We start from the raw sequence: 12,028 nt of genomic DNA on the forward strand, positions 1-12,028 counted from the left end.
AGTTCTAAATGGCTTTCACCGATAATAGTCCTTTACTTTGAGGTGCTTTAAATGACCCCCTATTATCTGATCACAATTTCCACTTCTTAGCAACCTTTAATCTTTTGTAATGAAACATTTGACTAATGCTAAGGAATTTGAATTACATTTATACAGGATGTTTCTGCTGGAGAATAAAAAGAGAAATGTTAATTCAGGCTTGGTCTATTGATAATGCATTCTGAATGAGTCCCAGTTGAGATTTTTTTTTTTTCTGAAAACTTCTTAAGTTTTTGTATTTGTTTTAAGAATAAAACAATACACTTCCCCCAAACATCTATCTAAAGAGCTCACAGTCTTGATACTATAGATACATTTTGTGTTGCTAAAACAGAATACCTGAGACTGGGTAATTAATAATGAGCAAACATTTATTTGGCTCACGGTTCTGGAGGGTGGGAAGTCTAAGAGCATGATGCTGGCATCTGATGCTGACCTTTGTGCCCATGGCAGAAGGCAAAAGGGCAAGAGAGGGTGAGAGTGAGAGACCAAGAGGGGGCCAAACTCACTCATAATAACAAACCTGCTCTTGCAATAAATTACCCACTCCCACAATAATGACATTAATCCATTGATGGGGACAAAGTCCTCATGATCTAATTGCCTCTTTTTAGTCCCCATCTTCCAACATTGTTGCACAGGTGATTAAGTTTCTAACTCATGTACTTTGGGGGACACATTCAAACTACAGCAACAGTTAGTCAGCCTTTAAAGGAAAATCAGCCTATCCTATATATACTGAGAAATTCACATGACTTCAGCAAGGTTGGTTAAATTCCGGTTGCCTGACACATGCTTTTGGTGCTTTGTGCAAACACACACTCCCGTGGGATCATTTGTCTCCACTGAAGGACCTTTTTCAATGATTCATATTTGAAGCTAAATGACGTATCTTTGTTTACATAGGAAACCATGTGTTGCAAGCTACGAAGTGAATCTTTTACTTAACAAATATACTTCTGTAGAAGTTCTATCATCTATAGGAAAATGTGAAAAATCAATTTGATTCAATAATCACGTTCAATATGTATTTATTAAGGTTTATTTTTGTCCTGGTTATAATGGACACTCAAAGATTCTAGACTGAGACTGTGTTTCTGCAGTCAATGATCCTGTATTCTAGTTAAAAAGACATACAGTATCACAAATACTTTATTGAACCAAAGAAGGGAATGGTCAATGCTAACTACCAGGATACGAAAAGGCTTCTTAGACAAAGTACTATTGGAGGTAGGGTTTGAACAGGTAGAGATGTCATGGGAAGAGATAGGACATAAGCAGAAAAGTTGTTAAAGGCACAAATACATAAAGATGGATGCTTACATGGGAAGCAACATAGTTCAAAGATGATGAATGATAGATGAGTTAGTTTTAATAAAGTTTTGAATACAAAATAATTTAAGCATATCTTAAAAAGATATAGCTTTTTCTATACATAGAAATTTAGTTTAGAAGAGAGAGTTGAATTGGGTGATGATCTATAAGGCACAGATCTTTTTTTTTTTTTTTTAACACAGCAGGTGAAACAGACAGAGTTAATAGTATTTGTTAACGCTCAAAATTTCATGCGAAATTTTGTCTTTGAATTTTTCAATTTGATCTGTGCTATGAATTGAATGTTTGTGTTCCTCCAAAATTCATGTTGAAACAATCCTTAATGCAACAGTATTGAGAGGTGGGGCCTTTAGGAAGTAAATAGGCCATGAGGGCTTCACTCTCATGGATGGAATTAGTGGCCTTTTAGAAAGTCTTGAGATATTGATTTCATCCCCTTTTTTGCTCTTCTGCTCATTCCATGATGTGAGGAAACAGCATTTGTCCCTTTTGACTTTATGTCACATGAGGACACATCTGAGAGAAATGGGGCCTCACCAGACAGTTTGCTGGCACCTTGATCTTGGAATTCCAGGTTTCAGAACTATGAGAAATATATTTCTGTTATTTATAAATTACTCAGCCCATGATACTTTGTTATAGCAGCTCGAACAAATGAAGACAGTCTGTAAACCCTCAAATCTCTGATTACTGCTCTAAGGCCATCCAGAACCCATAAGTAAGAAAATAAAGTTTCCCAATTTCAGTAAATAAATGTCCAAGTTAGTTGTTACTATTAAATTTGAGAGAAAATTTTGACACTATGTCCTAAATCACTAAATTCTTTCTATTTCCAGAAAAAAAGAAATTATGTCTCTGTATCTCTACCAATACCCTGCTTACCGAAGTCCCTATTTTTCTCTTACTTGGATTAATTAAATTATCTCCTAACAGTTTTATCTCTTCTCCATTTTCGGTTAATATAAATCAGCTCCTAGCCTGCCCTTTTTAGAATCCTTCAATATTATTATTTGAATTACAATAAAATTCAAGCTCTGCAACAAGGACCAGCTATGAATTGTACCTCTCACCCACCCACCCCTACCACCCTTGCTCCAGCTGTGCTAGTAATCTGAGTTTTCTTTCATCTCTAGACACTCATTATCAATGGAGGGGCTTTGCATATGCTGCTTCTACCACCAGCAATTTTTCTGGCTTAAATGTTACTTCCTCAGAGACCCACCTTAAACCCAAGCTTAAATTACCTCTTATTATGAATCTGAATATTCAAAAAAATACTTAAAGAGAGATTGAACATTGTGGTCTTTAAAGATGGAAGGAAGCATCATGAGCCAAAAAATGTGGGCAGCCCCAAAAAGGTGAAAGAGGCAAGGCAACAGATACCCTCCTAAAACCTCCACATGGAATGCAGTCCTGTTGATGACATCTTGATTTTAGTCCAGTGAGACCTATATTGGACTTTTTCCGTCCAGAACCATAACGTACTAAATGTGTGCTTTTTAAGACTCTTAAGTTTGTGATAATTTGTTACTGCAGCAATAGAAATACAGATACAACACTACTTTTGGGGTAGTATTTTATTATCACATATAACAGTATAACAGTTCCTGAATCTTTTCTCAGTCTTTAAGTGCAAAATATTCAATACTGGAGCCTCAGTATCTTTCTAAAGCTTTAATTATTCTTGTGTTCTTTTTATTTTTATTTTTGGAGGGAGCTGTGTGACAAGTCACACCTTGGCCCTAATTGTTCACACTTTAGTTCATTCCAAAGCAAATAAAACAACTTAGTACTCATTAGCTGATTGCTACCCAGATGCCTATTTATTAGCAGTTAGCTTTCAGGTTAAATTATAAGTGTTTAAAGTAGAGAGAGCCAGTCCCGAAATTCTGAGCACCTGCTGCTATTCAGAGAACCCGTGCCTTATCACCAAGCTATTCTTGTCACCACAGCATTACCTACATTTCAGAAAATGTGAACCATCTGCGTATAAGGCAGAGAGGAGTTTGGCAGTAAGTTTGCTTTTTTCTCTTCCATCATTTAGTATTTATTTGAAAATTCACTTTAGTTTTTCTCCTTTGATTTGCTACTCTTTACAGAATAAATTTCAATGGGAAAAACAAAACAAAAACAAAACATCATAGAAATGTATTTCCCTGCCTTCCTTCTTGGAAGTCGTCTGAGATCTCTAAAAAGCATTTCCTCTGTGGAAACAGAACACACAGTGTACATCTCAACATATTTCACTGAAAGAGGTATCTCAGTGAAGCTTCACTCTCAAGTCCCCTTTTCTAAGTGCTAAATTCTTTTCTCTGAAGCCCCTGCTAGCCATTCAACAGAGTCAATGCTTCTGTAAAATGAAATTCTATGGTCTGAATTAAAAGGGGCCTTGGAGAACATCTAGCCCAAACCCATGAAGACTTCTCAAACTTTTCCATTCCGTTACTCTTAGTGGGGGAGAAAAGTCTAAGTCCACAGCCCTGTTCTGATATTTCTACAAAGATTTATATTTACCTTAAAATGCATCAAAATTTTGATTTCTTTGCCAGTATATGTTTGTGTCTGCTTTATTACATCTGTAGCATTCCCTCTTACCTCTGAAATTTTAGGTTTAACATTGCAGTTTCTTAAAAGATACACCACGTTTATCCTCCAATCCTTGGTGCTTTTCTGAATTATTCAATTTGAGAAAATTTTTCTTATAGTAATGTGTCATGAACTCACAAAAATAGTATGTACTAGTGGGTAGGGTGTGTACATTTGGCCTAAAATAGAATTAGAGAATAATTGAAACATGACATGATGTTTAAAAGTCCACTAATCAAGAAAGAGCCTGTTGGGCTAAATTACTATATTTCTCCATGAGGCTCAGATTTAAAAGAGGGTAACATACAAATGTAAACAGGAATAAATGTAGAAGCATGGCTTTGTTTTTCAGAATTAGCATTGAAGCAATGAGACTCAGAATAGATAAGATTTGAACAGAATGTTGAGAAAGGAGCAGGGTACCTGGTGGTTTAGGACATTCTTGGCGAGGTGTTGGCAGTTCACTTGAAAGTGAAGGAGCAATTTAAATTTTGACAGCTAAGGACTGAAGATACACTGACCTCTGCAGCAGGGGTTCTCACACTATCAGAATAGATCACACAGTGGTAGAATTGCCCAGAGGGCTTGTCCCTGGAATCCATCCCAGGCTTTCTGATTCAGTAGGTCTCAGGTAGGGCAGAAAGTTTACATTTCTTTTTTTTTTTTTTTTTTCCACATCCAAAAAATAACTCTAATAACCAATATGCTTCCATGTTTGAATTTCAAATTAGTTTATAAATAATCATAATTTTTTTTTCAGCTTGTTTGAATCAGATCCATTATAAGGTCCATAAGTTATTGCAATTGGTTGATGGATCTCTTTTCTTTTCTTCTTTTTTTTTTCTTTTTTTAAAATGAGTTCCTAGAGAGGCTGATGATGTTCTTCCAGAGTCAACACTTTTGAGAACCACTAAGCTAGAGGAATGAAGCAGGCAGATTTGATTGGGTTCATTTTAACAATGAGATCGAGAGCTCCCAGAAAGAAAAAAAACAGGTGGTGACACTGTCAAGTAAAATACTACTTTTATAATTAAAGGTATAGATTTGTGTCGCATTAAATAGCATGATATGACCCTGTACGATATACGTTAAGTATCAGTAACATATACACAGGGTTAAAGTAATAGTAAAGATGCCATATTAACATTTAGAAAATATTCTTAACATTGCTGGAATATTTTATTTAATGTCTGATGTCTATAACATTTAGAACTACAACAGATGTACATAAGGTACTCTACTTTCTATTTTTTCTATAAATATTAGATATTTATTCTCTTAGTCTTAATTGTATAATTAATTTGTACTTTTTAACTATACTTTAGTTATTATAAATTCTTTGGAATGGACATTGTATCACCTAGCTGCTTACTCAAATGTTGAATTGTCATGTGGGAAGATTCTATCGTTTTGGCCTTTTTAAAGTTTGCTTTCCATTTGAAGTGTCTTTGTCCAAATGATGGCACATCTGACTCCTTTCTTGTTCACTACTTTAAAGTTAGTGGAGGAATATATTTCAAAGCCTTGGTTCCTGTGATGCACAACTCTTTAGTTGTATCTAGAAAATGCTGAGCTCTGACTACGGCCTTTAGTATTTCAATTATCCTAACAGATGGTAGAGTTTTCCCAGTACTTCGCAAAGACAGGACATTATTTACAGACAAGATTCATCTTGAAGATTAGTGAGGGATATGTTCATTGTCCCTATTTTCTAATGCTACTTACAGAACTTCTGTCATTTGGCCTGACGTTATCCTACACCTATAACTGAAGAACTTACATATAGGTGCAGTTCCACTTCTCCTGCAGCTCCAGGAGGTAGGTACGTAATGAAATTCACAGCGGAGAACTTAACACAATTGTTGTAACCTATTCGCTGGTGTCTATCACATTAAGCAGCTGTCAAAACTTACTAGCAAATAAACCAAAAGAACTTCCTTACTGTGTAGAGTAAATAAAGGCAGAAATATTGTCATTCCCAGTCTTCAATATTCAAAAGCAATCCTGAAATACACTTATTAGTAATGCTTTTATTTGGTGCCTAGAAACAAACCAACACTTTGCCTTTAAGGAGCATAGTTTAACTGTGCTAGAATATTAAAACTTAATGGATTTCAGATTTCTGTCATATATATATGTATATAGTTATATAAATACAAATTTATTTTTCAGATCATTTCTATGGAGTTAGGGTGCAAAAACAATTTTGCAAATCTTAGTCTCCTAAGACCATATTGATATGGTTTTTCTTATATGATTTTTTCTATTTTACCTTCTATCAATTTTCTTATCAATATTTTATCACCTAAATAAATTAAACTTTTTTGCAATATTTTTATACTTTTTTCAACATTAAAGCTATTACCCTTATAGATATATACATGAAGGTTGATATGTTCACATATACGAATCTAGTATTTTTGCTGTTGATGAACTCATAATGTTGGCATGAGATTTTCTTCTAGGCACAGTTGTTCTTTATGTTTACATTTCAGAGCACATTCTTTTATAATCTGAGAGAGAAAGTGTTTAAATATTTTCTCTTCTAGGGTAGAGAATATTATCTAGAATTGCTGTTGCATAACCATGAGTTACAACCAAGAAATGCATATGGGGGAAATAGTGTGGAAGTTAAATTATTGCGTATCCGAAACATGGATGTTTTCTTCTGCTGATGCTAAACAAACTCGTTTTAGATAAAATCCAAATATATTCAAAGCTATTTCCAACACTTCAGATTTGTAGTTATTTTTGTTTTCCATTTGAATTGTACTTCATGTAATTTTTAACTATCAAAGATTCAGAAAGGCCATCCTATATAGAATCTGTGTCTGTGAGACTTACAGCAAAGTGTATGTATTCAAGGAGTTTATGCAGTTCAAATATGAGATAGTATGCATATATAATGTTGAAAAAGATAGTCTGACAGAACAATCAATTAGAAACCAACTGTTATACAGGTGAGCTCTATTGCCTCTGAGTGATTGTATGAGGAAGGTGGAAAAGATAAACAGGAGGGAAAAAAAACAAAGTACATATTTTGTTGCAGTTATTCAAATAATCCAAATTTACATGAGATGGTCTTGATACAGGTTACTTATGTAATCCTGCCCTGATGTGTTAAAATGGTAGGTTTATTAAAGCCTTGAAATAGATAGAACTCCCTACACCCTCATAATGCACGCTATCTGCTTCTGTAGAATTGCTAGCTTAACCTAAGTAACTCCATTTGGCCCCCTGTCTGACCTGCAGACTACCCCCCCCTTCTGCATGAGAAATCGTTGACCTTTTCATAGAAACAGGAGCCATACACAGTAAACTATTACATGGGAATAGGAACCAAACACAATGAAAACTTGTATGCTTGATTGCTCAAATGGCTCTTTCTCGGCCTCTGTGACCTAGCTTCCTAGCTTGCTTTGGGCACCTGGACACACCTGTGTGCCAACCTCACAAGATCAAAGCCTGAGGCTGCTCTTCCTTGGTTGCACCTTGGGAGACGGACGCTGGCCAGCTGGAGTGAATAAACTGCCCTTTTCTGCACAAGTGGCGTGTAAGTGCATTTCTTGTGGGAGGGGGCCTCACAACAGCCTGTCATCATATCAATAATTACAATCTAAATCTAGAATACAACTGGCTTTTCAGAAATGTTGTTTTTAATATGCAAGTGGAAATAATTTCCTCTTTTGACTTTGTTTATTTCTTTTAAATTTATATTTAATTTTGGTAGGTAGTTACATCATGTGAAGACACTAAATACAGCTCTCTGAAATTTGAATCATTTGATTTCAAATAATCAGTGTAAACTTCAGTTCTTTGTGTTTGGGTTAACATAAAAGATAAAATATAAATAACAAATCATGCTAAAATATTATTAAAGTTTTTCATGCTTTACTCTTTAATAGTCAATGAATACCATAAGATAAAGAAGAAAAAATAACGAAGTTTCTGTTGTCCAAGAAACTCCTGTAAAATAGACTGTTCTTCTAAAGAAGTGAAAAATACTGTTTATTATAGTTTTGTCTCTGGTCCAATCTTCGAATGTTGATTACTAAGTATCTTGTGAAAAACTCTATTGTCTGTCTGTTTGGATTCTAGTTCATTGATTATCTAAGTAGTGATTATACCTAAAGTATTTGTGATTAATGATCTAATGTACCCAGGCTATGGAGAAACAACCTAAAAGACAAAAGAAAAATTCAGCTTTTAACCACAAAGGATATATGGTGGTATTCTTATTTGAATATGAAAGCTTACTCTCCATAAAACATTTAACAGCTCCCAGATTAATTATATTAGTGATAATGAGTGATCTTTTCTAATAAACTAGATTAATTCACCCAAATAATTCAATTTTAATTATGTTTTTTTATTTACTGATCAGTAGAGAATGATTTGATTATGTGGTATGTTAAAGACATTGTCATAGAATCAAACCCGCTCTTCACAAGTAATTTTTATAAATACATCTGAAATGAAAAACAATACAAATCTCTATTGCTTATGTGAAATTAATCACACCTATGTTTAACTTTAGCATTAAGATTGTATTTTCTACTTTATAAGTTATCTATAAATAAAATGTTTTGCTCACCTGCAAAATAATATATGTGTGTGTGTGTGTGTGTGTGTGTGTGTGTGTGTGTGTGTGTGTGTGAGTATGTGTGTGTTATATGAAAGGAATTGAGATAAAACTTACTTTTGAGGTAACAAATAAAATTCTTGAGGTAGGCCACCCTTGTTTACTGAAAGAATCTAAATGCAAAGTTCCCCGTGTTGAAATAATGATCAAAAATGGTAAGTCCTACTATTTGTTATCACAAATCTTTCTTTCAAATAGATGAGGCTGGGAAACACGGAATCAGAATTGTAGTTTTTAGCGTATTCCAGTTTCCTCATGATTACCAATGAGCATAGAACTGTCAACTCACACAAATGGAGTAGACAAGAGTTGCTGTCGCATTATTACTATGAACACATTGAGAGCTGGCTAGATAATTGAACATACACATGCCCGGATTTCCTGGAAAATGATTCAATAACATGGCACTTTCATTATATGAATTCAAGACTGAGTTTTCTTTACATTTTCCTTCTTTTCCCAGATATTCTACATTGAGATTGATATTTGAACTTCACCGTTATTGCAGGACATGAGTAAGTTCAGCACCAGTACCAGGTCGACTCTAGGGCTGATGATATTAACATATTACCCCGCTGTACAGGATCACTTTATTCATACATACCTTCACTCCCACCATGCCTTCCTATGACCACTCCGTAGCCCCTTTACCCAAATGTAGTTCATATTATCCCAGCTTTTCTGTCTAGACTTCTTCCACAGATAGTAATGGACCACCAATTCCAGGAATCTTGCCCTAATTTTCATTCTACCAGAAAGGGCTTTTGAAATTTAGTCCTAGTTCATTCCCTTGGTGTTGGCTCTACTGGGGCCCAGAAAGTGATACCCCAAAGTGAAGGTCTCAGCAGCAGCCACAAAAGCAAAGTTTTCCTCTGAACTTATTCTGCCCTCCTGTCTCTCTGCCTAATTCTAGCCATAGAAAGTAGAATCCCTCTTCCCCAAGGTGAGTAGAACCTCTTTCCCCAAAGCCAACCATAAAGACTAATATTGTGCTCTTTGACTCTAATTTTCCCATCCACCCTCCACTTTCCTCTGGTGGAGATGGCCATAAAGGAATTTTCTGACCTACCTTGTCTGATTGTAGGTATAAGACCCTCATTCTAGAAAGGGTCCTGCCCCATACCCTGGAGGAAAGAAGGCTACACAGAGAGGCCAGGAAGAAGCTGAACAGACAGGCCTTGCTGGGTTTCCCCACTCCGTCTATTAGCATGAGATCACAGCTTTCTTGTCCAATCACATTTCTAAGCTGCTGCATCTGCCTCATAGAACCTAAGCATAAAATGGGCAGTTTCCCCTATATCCTTGGGTCTGAATCCTGAGGGCTCCCATGCAACATAAAACTATGTTATCATAAAATTTGTTATGCCTTTTCTCCACATTAATCCGTGTTTAGCAGGTGATTTTCAGAGAACCTTCAAAGGGTTGAAAGGGATGTCTTCCCTTGGCCCCTACAGTTCCTTCCTACGTGGGCCACCAAAAACAGTCCCTGACTTTTATCAACTACCAAAAGCTTGACAGAGTTTTCTGAACTCAATTAACATATTTTCTTCTCTATACCATTCTCCTTTTACTTGGCCACTTTTGGTCTTCTGGTCTCTAGATATCTAGGAAGCCACTATATTTTATACCTATGTTTTATTTAACTGTTTGAAATAGACAAGGAACACAAGGATGATCACAGATAAACTCCCCATATGTGTGTGTGTGTGTGTATGTATGTGTATATGTGTGTATACGTACATACATACATATATATATATATATATATTATCTGTTTATTTATTTATTTTTCTTTTGCAGCTGGCTGGTGCGGGGATCTGAACCCGTTACCTTGGGGTTATAAGTCTGTGCTCTAACCAACTGAGCTAACCAGCCAGCCTCCTCATATATTTTTCAGTGTTTATCTGTAATGATCTTCCACAACCTCTACCCCTGAATTTGAAACTTGTGGCATGCCCTCCCTAACTTCTTCTGATGCAGCCAGTCACACACAATGTTTTAAACTTAACTTCTCCATTTATCCTTATGGAAGGAAGTATAATAATAGTAAATGATACTTATAGATTGTGTTACAGTTTCTTAATGTGAATATTTCATCTCCACTGTTCTATTAAATATAAGCAGAGATTTATGAGTAAGAATTATTATCCTCATTTTACAGATGAGATAACAAAAGTTTGTAAAAAATGATTTTCTTAAGATCCCAAGGTTAGTGAAAGGAAAATCAAAGAGACATATATAGGTCTTCTCTTTGCTGATGCTATACGTTTTTCATTACACACTCCCTTGCTAATTATATTAATATTAATAAATGTTAATGAAAGCCAGGAGCTTAGAAGTGCTAGTTGCCTCATGTCATTTATATTTTACAGCTCACCTTCTCTCCCAGAAACTCCTATCCATCCCCCACTCACATGTGGGGAAAGGTATTTATTACTGGAATATCAAATATTTATAAGATATCGGCAGTGTCATTTTTTTTTTCCATTGGGGACCATGATGTTGTACTTGAAATACCATGTAGAAATATAGCACATGTAAATTCAACTTCAGACAAAGATTCTATTTTTGAATTTTCTGAACCAGTTGTTGTCCCACATGACTCCTATTCCCAAATACCAAGAATTTATTTTTTTACTTTTATTTTTTCAGTTGAAACTTAATTGATTGTACGCATTTGTGGGGTACAGAGTTGACTATTAGTATATGCATATAACATGTGATGATCAAATCTGGACATAGAATTTAAAAAGACAAAACTTTACCAGGACAACTAGAACACAATCAAACATACTAATGAAATAATGGGGTGTGGATGTAATTCCATGCCAATAAGAGTTATTTGGAACTTTAACATCTTCATAGAACTGCTCACATTTAATTCGGAAGTAAAGATAAAAATAACATAGTCCTGTCTCCTTAGACGTCTGTCTGTCCCCTGGCAAGAACATGCTCTTGGGGTGGATGTACTATTTGGTGAATCTCTCCAAGAATACCTCTTTCTGCCTTCATCAGAGTACAGTGCAAAGAATCTATCAGCAATAAATGATGCATGAGTAAGCCCCTTAATGATCCACTGCACAGTCCATGAACCATCCATCTCTACCTAGTGCTCACACGCTGAACCAATTTGGGGATGACAATTTCAACACTTAGCAAAGTTCTACTGAGCTCAGCAATTTACCAACTTAAGCATACCAGAGCCTAAAAGACTTTATATATTAGTATTTTGGTTGGGGGGAGGGGGATCAGGGCAGAGACAGAGACAGAAAGTTTTACTGGTTGGAAATGACAATGTTCCTAAACAAAATATACAGAAGTTTATCTATTACAGTGTACTTTCTGGAATTCTATTTAGTCGCTTCCCCACTCATTTCTGGAGCTGGATATCCAGGAAACATCTTTCATTGGCTCACACATTTGCCT

The sequence above is a fragment of the Cynocephalus volans genome, chromosome 3, assembly GCF_027409185.1.
Source record: "Cynocephalus volans isolate mCynVol1 chromosome 3, mCynVol1.pri, whole genome shotgun sequence".
NCBI lineage: Eukaryota > Metazoa > Chordata > Mammalia > Dermoptera > Cynocephalidae > Cynocephalus > Cynocephalus volans.